Below are 14,636 nucleotides of genomic sequence, written 5' to 3'. Positions count from 1 at the left end.
TTACCATTACAAAATGTATGGAAGCTGAACTGAAAATATTGTGGCTGATTGAATTACTCAATGCAAAACAATCCAACTAATCACAAACAAACTGCAGCAGTCAAGAACCAGGAAACTGAGAGACTTGAGACATTTGCCCTGTGTAAAGACCTTAAAATATCTATATACTTTACTGCATGCATGTTTACCAGTAATATAACACCTTGCCAATAATGTAATATCCCCCGATTGCTTGTAAGGTAACACCTTACTGTAATTCCCTCTTTACTTTTGACCTAATCTACTTTAGTGTAATATGCCTCGATGGAAACTACCGTACTGTAATGTAACCCCCTAACCTATTATACCAGGGGTCCCTAAACCATTCAAATGAAGGGCCACATAGGACAGGACATTTCAAATCACCAAGAGGGCGTGGAAGGGAGAGGTGCTCCTCACAGTTTGCCTAGCCAAAGGTGGAGGGGGGGGGGGGGGAGGAAAAAACCGCCTTGGAGCTGTTTGCTGAGAAGGGTTTAAAGGGAGGCTATGTTTGTTTGGCCCTTTTGGTGATTTGAAATGCTGGGGAAAGGTGGGAGGCAGGGGTCAGGGTTATCAGAGGTGCTACACATAGTGTCAGTAATATTTCTACATTTTTTTCAACCTTGGCAACCCTGCCACCCCCTTAGCAACCCTGCTCCCTGCCTCTCCATTTTCCCCAATATCTGGTCACCCAAGAGGAGGGAAGGCATGCGTGATGCACGGTCGCACTCATCATCCCCACTATCCCAGGCATTCTTGCTGCCTCTCTACCGCCTTCGTCTTTCTTATCCCTTTCACCCGCCTCTCACATCCCTCTCCTGTAACATACCAGATTTGCGGTATGACAAAACAAACCAATCTGCGGAGGCTCTAATCCAGGAAGAGACATTGGGACTTGGTATTTTGCTTATTATAAGAAGAATTTCTGAACTCTTGCCTTCAAAGCCTGCATCCCTAGGGCTCATATCCATGTCCCCTCATCCCCATCTCTGACGAGATGGTGGCCTGGTTGGGAGCTCTACCATGCTCACCTGGCTTTCCCTGGCAGCCTTGCAGAACCCATGGCTCAGCACTACCAATGTGTTCCTCTCTGTGGCCAGCACCATCCTCCACAGCAGGCAAAAAAAAAAATCCTCATGGCTGTGCTGCAGCCTCTCTCTCAGGCCAATGTAATATCATGCGCGTAAAAAAACCGTGCGTCCAAAGTGGATGTACATTTTTTGAACGCGCGTGCAAGCACCTCTCCTAGGCACTCGATGAAATACGCAAATGAGCTGCTGTGCTAAAAGGGATGTGAAATGGATAATTTGTGCGCCCCTAGCGCTCTGCATCAGGCGCCCAGGAGAAGTGGTTGTGGATACACAACAGCCTGGCCAGAGATTCCTTCCCACCTACCGGCAAGGCTGTTCCCGATTGGTCCTTTCCTCTGACATGTGACAGTGAAAGGACCAATCTGCAGTAAGTGAAGCAGTGATTCAATGAATATTAAGTGTCCTCTGTGTGTAGGTTACCAAATTGAATGCTCAATTTATGAGCGTCCATTTTATCCCACAGCAGCTAACTTACTGGCACACTATGCATGCACAACGTACACAGCCCTGAGTGTGTACATTGTGGGTGTATTTTGTGAACCTCGAAATTTGTTTTTTCTTTTTAACGGCAAGACTTTGTTTTGCATGGTGCTGCTTTCTCTGGTTTTTCCTACTTAGTACTGAGACAAATCTAAGTAGGAGAAACCACAGAAAAACTGCTTTTTTTTTGCTTTTAAGTTGAGCCCTTGACGCACAGGAAGATTTTACGCCTGCTCCGGACAGGCGTAAAATTTGACGGGCTAAAAAGTGCACCTCGGGCACACAGGGATTTTTTGCATCACCGGGTAATAGCTAAAAGCCTCGTCTACATGGAATTTACATGTGATGAGCGTTATTAGCTACGCATGAGTTTGGACGCGTGATTTGGACACGCTGATCCCCTTATTGCTTCGGGGGTTATGGAAGCACGTCCAAAATGCGTGGCCAAGTGCTCGTTATCCTGTGCGCTAGGCTCCGCGCATGACATTGCATCAGCCAGCAAGTCTTTGGCCCGAGCGGCTCCACCTGCACAAGCAGCACTAATGCCAGCAATGCCTAACACAGCCAATCAGTGATCGCCTTGCATCGGCATGCCCTACCCATGTCACTCTGACATGCTGCCACTTTCAGTTCCTACTTATTTATTTATTTATTTATTTATTTATTTAACAGTTTTAGATACCGAATTTCTTGTAACAGGTTACAAATCAAAACGGTTTACATAATAACAATAACAGTGCCCTCAAATAGTGCAATTACATAAAACAGAGGAATACAGAACTAGGATCATGAAACTGTTGAAACAAACCAGGGTATATGTATATCGAACTATGATACAAGGCTGGTAGAGAATGGTTAGGTTAAGACCATGGTATTGGCAAAGGGCCTTGGGAATTGGGGCTAAAGTAGGACATATAGGGGCGGATTTTAAGAGCCCTGCTCGCGTAAATCCGCCCGGATTTACGCGAGCAGGGCCCTGCGTGCCGGTGCTCCTATGTTCAATAGGCCTACCGGCGCGCACAGAGCCCCGGGACTCGCGTAAGTCCCGGGGTTTTCCGAGGGGGGCGTGTCGGGTGCGGGGCCGAGCGGCGCGCCGTTTTCGGGGCGGGACGTGGTGTTTCGGGGGCAGGCCCGGGGGCGTGGTTTCGGCCCGGGGCGGTCTGGGGGCGTGGCCGCGCCCTCCGGAACCGCCCCCGGGTTGCGTCTAGGTGCGCCAGCAGCCCGCTGGCGCGTGGGGATTTACTTCTCCCTCTGGGAGGCGTAAATCCCCCAACAAAGGTAGGGGGGGGGTTTAGACAGGGCTGGGGGGGTGGGTTAGGTAGAGGAAGGGAGGGGAAGGTGAGGGGAGGGCGTTAACGAATTCCCTCCGAGGCTGCTCCGATTTCGGAGCGGCCTCGGAGGGAATGGAGGTAGGCTGCGCGGCTCGGCACGCGCCGGCTACACGGAATCGGTAGCCTTGCGCACGCCGATCCAGGATTTTAGCGGATACGCACGGCTACGCGCGTATCTGCTAAAATCCCGCATACTTTTGTTGGCGCCTGGAGCGCCAACAAAAGTACGCCAACGCGCCGTTTTTGAAAATCTACCCCATAGCATTTGACTGAATCGAGAGAAAGCTTGACGTATTTGAGCAGGCAGTAGTAGCAGAATGCGCTCCCTCTGCTGCCACTGCAGGACAGATCAGGCTCCTGTTGTAACTGCTTTGGGCCAAATCAAGCTCTTTCTGCTGTTGCTTCCAGGGCCTGAATGAAATTCAGACAAGGGCTATATCTAGTCTTTGGGCCATGGTTTGGGGACCCCTGAACTACTGTACAATCTACCTTTGAGGGCCTTGTAATGTAATTCCCCCCCCCAAAAAAATTTTGACCTAATCTATCACATTCTAATTTTTTTGAAGCAGCTATCCAATCACGAAAGGCAGAAAAGAAATATAAAATAAATGAAATTAAAACTGTGTAAATTTTCTAAAGAGATAGCTGTCAAGTTCAGAAATCATAATAGAAGATTTGGAGAAGTGGAAGGCATAGCAACTGCTCAAAAATCACAGATCTCTAGTTTTGTAAGTGTCCAGAGAGGCTTGTATGACAGAGAAACTGATTTTTCATGACAAATTAGTGTCTGGAGAATTCAACAAGAATTAACAATCTTTCAGGGTCATTCATCAAAATGCATTATGGCGTTAACGCATGCGATAATTGTATTACTGCACTGTGCAAATGCAAATTTTAAGAAGGAGCAGGATTGGGGAGGGGTTTCGGTGGGATTAATTAAAATGAGGAGCAATATTACACTGTGCAATAGCATAACATATGCTATCACATGATTTTAACTATACCTTTTTTCTGGCGTTGATCTGTGCTATATGTCCAAAATGGCCATAACACAATTTGTGATAAATTTTGCATATTGCATTTTGGCCATTTCTGGGTTGGAGGAGAGAGACAGAGAGACTGACTCTGGGGAGGCCTTCACAGTATTCAACTATTTATATCACTAGAGCCAGCTAATAGCTCGAGGTGAGGTGTTGGTGGTTGTTAGGGGTCAGTTTTAGATGCAGAATGAGATGTATGAATGACACAGTACACCAAGGTGAAGATTTGACATCATTTGAAGTGAGGAAAGTCTCACAAAGATGAGATTTCTACTATGTTCTCATGCCCTAGTCCTTTCCTCATTTCAACTGACGTCAAATCTTTAACTTGGTGTACTGTGCCGTTCGTACGTCTTACTCTGCATCTAAAACTGACCCCTAAACAATCACCAACACCTCACCTCGACCTATTAGCTGGCCCTCCTATAGAGATATAAATAGTTGACTACTATGAAGGCCTTATAAATAGTTTCTCTCTCTTTTGAGCTGCAAAAACTTTACCGCATCTCAAAAAAAGATATAATTGCGATGGAGAAGGTACAGAGAAGGGCTACCAAAATGATAAGGGGAATGGAACAGCTCCCCTATGAGGAAAGACTAAAGAGGTTAGGACTTTTCAGCTTGGAGAAGAGATGGCTGAGGGGGGATATGATAGAGGTGTTTAAAATCATGAGAGGTCTAGAAAGGGTAGATGTGAATAGGTTATTTACTCTTTCGGATAATAGAAAGACTAGGGGGCACTCCATGAAGTTAGCATGGGGCACATTTAAAACTAATCGGAGAAAGTTCTTTTTTACTCAACGCACAATTAAACTCTGGAATTTGTTGCCAGAGGATGTGGTTAGTGCAGTTAGTATAGCTGTGTTTAAAAAAGGATTGGATAAGTTCTTGGAGGAGAAGTCCATTACCTGCTATTAAGTTCACCTAGAGTATAGCCACTGCCATTAGCAACGGTAACATGGAATAGACTTAGTTTTTGGGTACTTGCCAGGTTCTTATGGCCTGGATTGGCCACTGTTGGAAACAGGATGCTGGGCTTGCTGGACCCTTGGTCTGACCCAGTATTGCATATTCTTATGTTCTTATGATACTACCTATGCGAAGTTAATTTAAAAATTACCATAAATATGCCCCTTTTTCTTACCATGGGCGTTATCCATGCGTTATTATAGCATTTTGATGAATCTAGGGGTTTGTTTGCTTAATTTTCTATATTATTTTCTCTACAAGAACTTTTTAGGAAATATCTGAGAGAAAGATTACCAAATAAGTGAGAGAGACATTTCAATTTTAAAATCAATGAGGTAAGGGAAAAATGTGGAAGAAGTAGCTTTTGATTCTGTTATCACTACTGATAGACTTGATAGATCTTGGACTTGGAGGCTTCTCAGAATAACATCCCAACGAGGCGCCACACAGTTCGCGACCTTCAGTTCCAAAGGGCACAAGGGTCTTGTCTTTAAATGATACTTAAATATAAAGACATTTCTTTTTGTTGGCAAAAAGTGAGCATGCTCCCTGATGTGGCCCATGCAACACAGTCTAGAAGGAAATTGTTTCTCCAGATGAAGCAGCAGGTCATTGGTTGGGGGATTTATTATTTAAGTTCCCATGCAACTGTATTGTCTATCACCAAGTGAATAAATTCATTTTTTTGGATTCTTTGGTAGAATGTGGTGGTAGAATAAGACTTATCCGGCTAACTTTAATGAGATATTCAGCAGCATAGCTATGCTGATGAATATACATGTACATATTGCTACCTAGATGGAAGAATTAAATCTGGTTAAGTTAGACCTGATCTATGGAAGGTGTAACTTATCTGGTGTTTAAAATCATGTGAGGACTAGAACAAGTAAATGTGAATCGGTTATTTACTCTTTCGGATAATAGAAGGACTAGGGGGCACTCCTTGAAATTAGCATGAGGCACATTTAAAACTAATCGGAGAAAGTTCTTTTTCACTCGACGCACAATTAGACTCTGGAACTTGTTGCCAGGAATGTGGTTAGTGCAGTTAGTATAGATGGGTATAAAAAAGGATTGGATAAGTTCTTGAAGGAGAAGTCCATTACCTGCTATTAATCAAGTTGACTTAGAAAATAGCCACTGCTATTACTAGCATCAGTAGCATAGGATAGCCTTAGGTTTTGGGTACTTGGTAGGTACTTATAGCCTGGATTGGCCACTGTTGGAAACAGGATGCTGGGCTTGATGGACCCTTGGTCTGACCCAGTATGGCATGTTCTTATGTTCTTAACTTAACCGGATAAGTCCGAATATCAGCATTTATCTGGTTAAGATAACTAGATAAGTAGTCCTGCCCTGATCCATTGCCTGCCCCCAAGATATCTGGCTAAGTGTCAGCCACTGAACATAGCTGGATATTCAGCGGCTGCTACTTAGCAGGGAAAGTTGCTACTTATTTAGCTAAGTAGTGCTAAATATCAGCTTCTATGTATGCATTTCTGTTTGCCAGTATCCTGTGTAAGCGTAGGTCTTGAATGATCAGTGTAAGAGGACAAGTTGGGGAGAGAATGGAATGTATAAGGGACAACTAACTATGCTTCAGCCTGCAAAATGAGTGAGAGATGAAAGAGTAGAGAGGAGAGAGAGAGAGAGGAGTACCATACCAGGAAGAGAATGGACAGTACAAGAAATAGGCCTACTATAAATTAAGGGAGAGGTGGAAAGGAAAGAGGGGAGTGCTGGGCATAGAGGAACAGGCAGATGAGTCAGGCCAAAGGGTCGGAGGAACTTCCTTCCTATAGCCCAGGTCAGGCCCCTTACATACTGGGTGGAAGAATGTAAGATAGCACAGCAGGGGGAGAAGGGAAAGGGAGGAGACACAAAGAAGGCAAGAACTCCCCAGAGCATTGAGCTTCTATATCTGTCAAGAAGGCAGAGCTCACACTGACTTGGAGAAGGAAAAGGAGGTGGAGCAAGTGGATGCACCACAAACTGCAGCAGTAGGGGAACAAACATGCCAACAGATGTGGCACTTCACTCAGGAGGAAAACGGCATGCCATTTGCGTCACACAAAAGTTGGGTCTCAAAGTCGTCGTCATCAGCATCACAGACTCCATAATACACAAGGCTTGAGCTGGTGAGGTACTTACAGTATAACAGCACAAAGCAGGAACCCACAGCAAGAGTCCAGTAAAATTCCTTTAGAGGGTTGTTAACATGCACTGACCTGCCAGTGGAGCCTAAAGGAAGTTAGGACTTGACCCTCACCTGTTACAGCATTGTTTCTACTGTGACACCTGTTGTAGGGACAATCTGAGACCATGCAGAATATGACACACATAAGAACATAAAAAATGCCATACTGGATCCATCAAGCCCAGTATCCTGTTTCCAACAGTGGTCAATCCAAGTCACAAGTACCTGGCAAGTACCCAAACATTAGAAAGATCACAAGCTACTATTGGTTATTAATTACCATCATAGCAGTTTATGGATTTAACCTCTAGGAACTTATCCAAACCTTTTTAAACCCAGTAACACTAAATGCTGAAACCACATCCTTCTGGCAATGAATTCCAGAGTTTAACTATGCACTGAATGAAAAATAAATTTACTTCAATTTGTTTTAATTGAGCTACTTGCTAACTTCATGGAGTGCCCCCTGGTCCTTCTATTATCTGAGAGAGTAAATAACCAATTTACATTAACTTGATCAAGTCCTTTCATGATTTTGTAGACTTCTATCATATCCCCCCTCAGTCATCTCTTCTCCAGACTGAACAGTCCTAACGTATTTAGCCTTTCTTCATAGGACAGCCTTTCCATGCCCCTTATCATTTTGATCGCCTTTCTCTGCACTTTCTCCAGTGCAGCTATATCCTTTTTGAAATGCGGTGACCAGAATGGCATACGTTATTCAAGGTGCAGTCTCACCATGGAGGGATACAGAGGCATTATGACATCCTCTCTTTTATTTTCCATTCCTTTCTTAATAATTCCTAACACATGCTGTGAAATATTTGTACAAAATCATGGCAATGGCTAAAAAAGTAAGATATTTATTTCCATTTGTGACAGTAGTGTGCTTTACACATTTTGAAGTGTATAATGTTAGAGGAACAGTTATCCTCTGTGAACATTTTGCTTGGAAATTCATTTGCACTGTGTAAATAAATGCAGATTTATTTTTGAAATGCTCACGTTTGCTGGTGTCTCTCTTCTTTTGCCTCTTCCTCTCTCTGCCACTCTTTCTCTCCCCTGTCTTGTAGTTACCATCTCCCATAACTTCGCCTGCTGCAGGAGCCACATCTCCTCTTGCCACAACCCCCAAATGTATCCCAGCCAGGGCACATCCAAGCACATAAATTCCAAGGGAGGCAAACCTGCCAGCCCTAAATCCAGAGGGCACTGGACTCCTACCCATCTTCCCTCTATGAGCACCCTGTAGTGCTTTGGCCAGGACCACCCTTTGTCCAGATGGAGGCTTGAGTGAGCAATCTTGAGATATTTTTTTTTGGGGGGGGGGGGGGGGGTAAGGTTACTGATGTAGGACCTGCCTGAGGCTGCAACAGCGGTGGGAGGAGGAAATATGTATGCGACTGGAACCCGGGCGCAGGATGCAACTGCAGGAAGGATCCAGACCAGGAGGATCTGAATGCACTGTGGTCAAATCAAAGGAGTGCTGGATCTCAAAGAACTCCTCATTTCTTAGACAGTAACAGCCTTGTGGTTTCTACCCTGTGGGATGTACAACAATATTTGAACCTCAGATGTCATGTGTTGCCCTTAGTTTGAAAAACCAATTTTGTAGAATTATGTGGGAAGTTTTCTCAAGCACCGTGTTGCTGTCTTTTTTTTTTCTTTTTCAAAGAGCAGGGAGATACGCTCTTGCTCAGGAGCCTTTTACAGTGTCAAGTCTGGCACATGTGCCCCGATCCCTGCTGTCAATAACATGAATGGTAAAATGCTGGCATCAGGCAGGTTTTAACTTCTGGGCTTTCTCCGGTGCACGGTAAATAGTGGAGGAGAGCATAGCATGTCATTTACTCTCTGCCCACTAAGGGTTAATTTGCACACAAGATTCCCTCATTTATGCACTAATGTTATTGCATAGCCACTAATGTCTTGTGCATAACAGGCTATTTTTTATTTTTTTTTTTGCACACTAAACATGCATGCTAACCTTTAGTGTACAGGCTGCTTAATCGTCAAATCTTGTTAATATTCATGTTTTGCTTATCTTGAAAACCCGATCCATTTGGAAGTCTTGAGGGCTGGAAGTATACAACCTATTCATTGCCATCCTTTTCACTTCTTTCTGCACTCTTACGGAAAGCAATCTCGTTAATTAGGAGAAGCAATGTTTAATAGGCAGAGAGGTTTGAGCATATCTCCATTCATCAGTGTGCAAAAGTCATTTTCTCTTTATAAATAAAGTTTTGGAAAGGAGATGAAGTAAGAGATGATTAGAAACAACAAAAGTCAGATCTGTAAACTGGAGGAAATTTTTTGCAGAAAAAGTAATTAGATTGGATTCTACTCTCTAATAGTTATTAAGTCAACACAATGTAATCTTTTCATATATTTCTCATCTACTTAAGTACAGTAAAGGATCCCAAGATAATACTGAATAAACGCTAGTGTGTCATAGCAGATATAAAATATATCCTATTCAGAAGTACTATCAAGGGCTGTGGAGATTGTTTTTCAAAGTGTTAATTAGGCTTTTAAGCTGGGGGTGGGGGAGGGAAGAGGGGAAGCGGTGTATATTTTTATTATTACACCTCTTGAAGTATCATTCTCTGGTTATTTAAATTCTTAAACTACTTATCTCATTTGCTGAAATCACCATTAGCAGTTTCTTTCATGGAAGCAAACTCATGGAGCTAAACAATCGCCTACTTCTATTTAGAACTTCAGCCGAGTCCTAATTTGGTTCTTTTGAGGGTTGTTTGTGCTTTTTCTTTTCAATAAAAGGTTTAATTTCTTTATGACCTGTCAATGTTCTCCTCTGCAACCTTTAAGTCACATGATTCTCATAGCAGCAAAATTAGCTATTACCTCAGCTAAACATCACTGCTATTTAATAAGACTCTGGTTAAGTTATGATAGTACAAAGAGCTGCTAGGGTTTGGGGGTGTTTTCTGTTTTTGTGTTTTGTTTTTTCCAGGAGCCTTAATTCTCCTGTTTTGTCAATGGTCATTATATTGTAATGTCCCTAATGGGGTTGGGTGGCAGGGCATTAACCTTCTCTATCCCTCCTCCACCCCACACCGGTCACATTGTACAGGTTCTCCGTTTCAGTTAAAAGGGCAAGATGAGATCCATCCTTAACTTTGGTGGATCAGAGCCTGCACTAGGATCACAGTCCAAAAGGAGGCCGAAGGCGATGCGCCAGCCCCTTCAGTCTGTAGCAAAAAAAAAAAAACCCAAAAAACCCCACAGACCTTCGAGCAGGATGAAGGCAGCAAAGATGCCCCATTTGGTCAAACACACGTTTTGGTAAATCTTATCGTCATTTTGCAACATACTTTCAGCTGCTGGCGGCTGCACGCCCTTGGAGTTCATCCTAGTGGAGTTTCATAATCACAAACTATTATTGACCATAGTAAAGGAGAAAAAGAAAAAGTGCAAAGGTACATAAGGCAGCAGTTGAGAGTAATGATGGCAGCCTGGGGAAACAGACCTGAAGCGTTACACGAATAAAATTAATTAGCCCAATTAGACATTAACGTCACTTGTCTCCATCTTGTTCTTATTACTTTGCTTACACGCTGCCACTGTGAACGCATCACTTTTGTCACTAAACGGGTGCAAGTGGTTCCAGCGCATGCCAGGCTGCAAAACTGTTGCTACAGAATGAAACTGCACCATATATATATATATATTTTTTCACTTTTTGAAATTACAGTTTACCATAATGGATAATAGTGCATGGCACCATTCATTAACTTTATTTGCCGTTATCAATTAAGTGCAAGCGTGTCCAAAGCAGCAAATACAGTTCGGTACCTAGACAAGAAATACTTAGGCGACTCTGGCTTGATTCTTCAGCTCCCATTTATTTTGCACCTTTCAAAACGTTTCTTGAACGTGTGCAGTCTTTATTCCAGATCGGTAAGAAAGTACAGTCTGTGCGTGTCAGTCTGTTCAGCAAGCTGAGCAGGCTTTCTGTAATCTTGCTTGTTGAAACACTTCCTTGCAGTATTGTTTCAGGAGATATCACATAAACGAGGGAATATTGATTTAATGCTGCTGATTGATCAGGGAAGCATGTGGGGTCTGCTTTTCTAATATCAGCTCGGGAATTGAAGAACCAAAGCTAAGCTACAATATATATTACAAATAAACAACAGCCCTTCTACATCTCATGCTTTTAGTATGAACTCTGTGATCTTACCTGAAACAAGCTGCGTGTTCTCTTCAGTTCAGGTCTGGATTTCTTTCTCTTTTCTTTCTGGTGAGTTACATGTATCCCAATGGAGTGAATACGTTTGACCTCGGTCTGCTCTGTTGTTCCTATCCAAGCTGCCGCAGATGCCCCATAAGAGCTCAGCGGAGGTGCGCCCCGAGAACAGGCAGCGTTACGCCGGGCTCTGCCGGGTCCAAGGCTGTCTTTGGTGTGAGATGTGGAAGGAGCAGTCAAGGCTCAGCTCTGGCTCCTCTCAGTCACGGCATGGGGATATTATCACAGTCTTAGCTTTCTATTGGCTCTGATCACCAAACAAATCACACCAGCCCACTCTCTCTCTCTCTCTCTCTGCTCCCTCCTCCTTCCCCTGCTCCCTCTCTCATCTCACCACAAACAGCCACACACGCTTCAGTCGCTTGCACTGTTTCGCCCTCTTACAGTCTCTGGATTTACAACCTTGTGGTCAGTGCAAACATTTTTAGCAAACTTCCAAACCCCCATGTTTATGCAGAGAAATTCTCCATCCACCAAGCGCGCACACACACACACACACACACACACAAAACACTCACCACTGTCTGGTAGATCTTCCTTCTCTGCCCCGCTGATGGATTTGCAATGTTAAGAATTTACAAGTTCTGCTTTCTGCAGTACATTTCCTATTGCCACACTAGATCATGACTTCCAAAAGAATGCAGAACTGAATAACACAAGACAGGCTTACAAACCGTAACGTTTCAGTTCAATCAGAAATGTGCCCATTTATCCTCTGTGTAGGCTGCCTTGGCTCTATAGTTTTAGGAGCATCCTTGCTATTCCCATTCCTGAAGTATTTGATGAGGAGGTTAGCAACTCAGATTGTAACAGGCCTTTACTACAAGGTGTGTTCTTCCAGTCCAAGGGGAAAAAAAATCTTTTAAATCAGGTCTTTCACAATATAAAATTATTATGCTAGAATTAAATATCTTTATTCAGCATTCTAACTAAAACAGATGTAAAGAATTATGTAGCCTGTCAGATCGGAATGACATACAAAATAATATTTTCTGACATACAGCAATGATCTGCTTTAATTTCACATATTAACAACACTATCAGGCCAATGCAATACCCATGCACTAAAAATGTGCCTCCAAAGTGGATGCACTTTTTTTTAACGTGCGCACAAGCACCTCTCCTGGGCGCTCAATGCAATAGACAAATGAGCCGAGATGCTGTAGATAAATTGTCCGTCCCTAGTTCGTCTGTGGCATTGGGCGCCCAGGAGAAGTGGCTTGCTCGAGTTAGGACAACGGACGCTCAATGTTTCCAGCGTCTGTTTACCTAAATTGTGCACAGTCATGGGTTAGGAAAACGGACATTCGTAAATTGGGCGTCTGTTTTCCTAACCTGACCACCGGCAAGACGGTTTTTTTAATTATTATTTTTTCACGTTGCTGCTTTCTATGGTTCCTCCAAATTAATATTGCCATAATATTAAGTCTGAGGAACCACAGAAAAGCAGTATTTTCTGCTTTTCTGTAAACCTTTGGGGATGCTCAAGACTTAACTCCAGTTCTGAGGCTGGCGTTAATTTTTGAGGGTTGGCGCACGGCTATTTTTTTACATAAGGAGGAACTGGCTAATAGCCTCATCAACATGACATTTACATGTGATGAGCACTATTAGCTACACGCTAGTTTGGACGCGTGTTTTGGATGCGCTAATTCCCTTATTGCATAAGGGGTTATGGACGCATATTCAACCACGCTAGCCTGAGTGCATGGTATTGCATCAGCCTGTATGTGCGGTAGCAACATCAACCCGATATATTGCAAAGTGACAACTCATGCACATCTACTGTGGCTGAACCTTGCAAAGTTATTTCATGGTATTGTTTGATTTATTTTGACATATTTACTTAGCTTTTTCTTTCCTTACTTACTTTCAGTGTCACTGATAACTTCAATATTTTTACCCACAATAATCACAACTGTATTAATTAGAATATAATCTTTATTGGATAGTAACTTTGATCCTTAGGGACCTATGTGCTGAAAAATGATAACTTATGCAATTTACCACAGGTATATATTACCCAAAGTACACTGGCTGAAACTGCTTTATGTACTAAGCTAATAAAATGAAAATATACTGCTTGTTTATTTGACAGATTACTAGGGATATTCACTCGTCTTTTTGTTTTATTTTGATTAGTGTGCAATAAAAATATTAGTGTGTACTTAAAAAAAAAAAATGAAACAGAAAAAAACTAACAAAAGAAAAAAAAAATTGATAACAGGTGAAACCAGGGGAATGCCTTAACTTAAGATCCCTCACCCACTTTTCCCAATAAAGACATACGAGAGACATCATTGTTTGAAAAATTATAGGCTGCCAGCTTCATTAATAATACAAGTAGGGATGTGAATCGGGCTTCGGACGATTGAAAATATCAGACGATATTTTCAAAATCGTCAGAAATCGGGGGCTCCCGATAAGAGAACCCCATGATTTTGTTCCTGGGGTTCTCTTATCGTTTTGGGGGAGGGCGGGAAAAACGGCACACCAATACAATCCCTAAACCCACCCCGACCCTTTAAAACTGTTCCCTTAGCTTGCCCCACCCTCCCGAACCCCCCAAAAACTTTTTACAAGTACCTGGTGGTCCAGTGGGGGTCCCGGGAGCCATCTCCCGCTCTCGGGCCGTTGGCTGCCACTAATCAAAATGGCGCCAATGGCCCTTTGCCCTTACCATGTGACAGGGTATCCATGCCATTGGCCAGCCCCTGTCACATGGTAGGAGCACTGGATGGCCCGCGCCATTTTTAAAGATGGCGCCGGCCGTCCATTACTCCTACCATGTGACAGGGCCTGGCCAATGGCATCTCTAAATACAAGTTACCCGAGCCAAGTCCATTAGGGATGTGCATGGAAAAGAAATTTGTTTTTGTTTTCAGGAAGATTTTTCCCATGAATTTCGGTTCGTGGAATGTTTTGGTTTGATTCATTTGTGGAAAAAAAGGAATCAAACATTAAAACAAAAAAAACAAAAAAATGAACAAAAAAATAACAGGACCTCCCATCCCTCCCTCTCAATCCCCGGAAAATACCAGGGCCAGGAACCCCTTGTGGCCTTCACCTACCCAGTCCAGTGGGGATCCGCCAGCAAGGCCTAGGCCCAGGCTGAAGCCTCGGCCTTGCATAGACAGAGAACACAGAATGTCAGCATGACCTCAGCCTTGGCCTACACAAGAGTGATGCCTTATCCTAGTCCAGAACCCGAACCCAGGCTCGAGGCTGCCCGGAAGCCAG

The 14,636-nt window shown here is 43.4% G+C and overlaps 1 protein-coding gene across 1 annotated transcript in view; it reads right to left on the bottom strand.

The window, feature by feature from the left end:
- Positions 1-11,698, bottom strand: part of GREM2 (gremlin 2, DAN family BMP antagonist) — a 208,787-nt gene extending 197,089 nt beyond the window's left edge. Inside the window, exon 1 of the mRNA XM_029596959.1 lies at positions 11,331-11,698. The gene's annotated coding sequence lies outside the window, so the exon portion shown is untranslated. The remainder of the gene's footprint in view (positions 1-11,330) is intronic.
- Positions 11,699-14,636: the final 2,938 nt, after the last annotated feature.

Source organism: Rhinatrema bivittatum, chromosome 3 (genome assembly GCF_901001135.1).
Source record: "Rhinatrema bivittatum chromosome 3, aRhiBiv1.1, whole genome shotgun sequence".
Lineage (NCBI taxonomy): Eukaryota > Metazoa > Chordata > Amphibia > Gymnophiona > Rhinatrematidae > Rhinatrema > Rhinatrema bivittatum.
The sequence above is the reverse complement of the archived record's forward strand: the minus strand, read 5'-3'. Positions and strand labels throughout refer to the sequence as shown.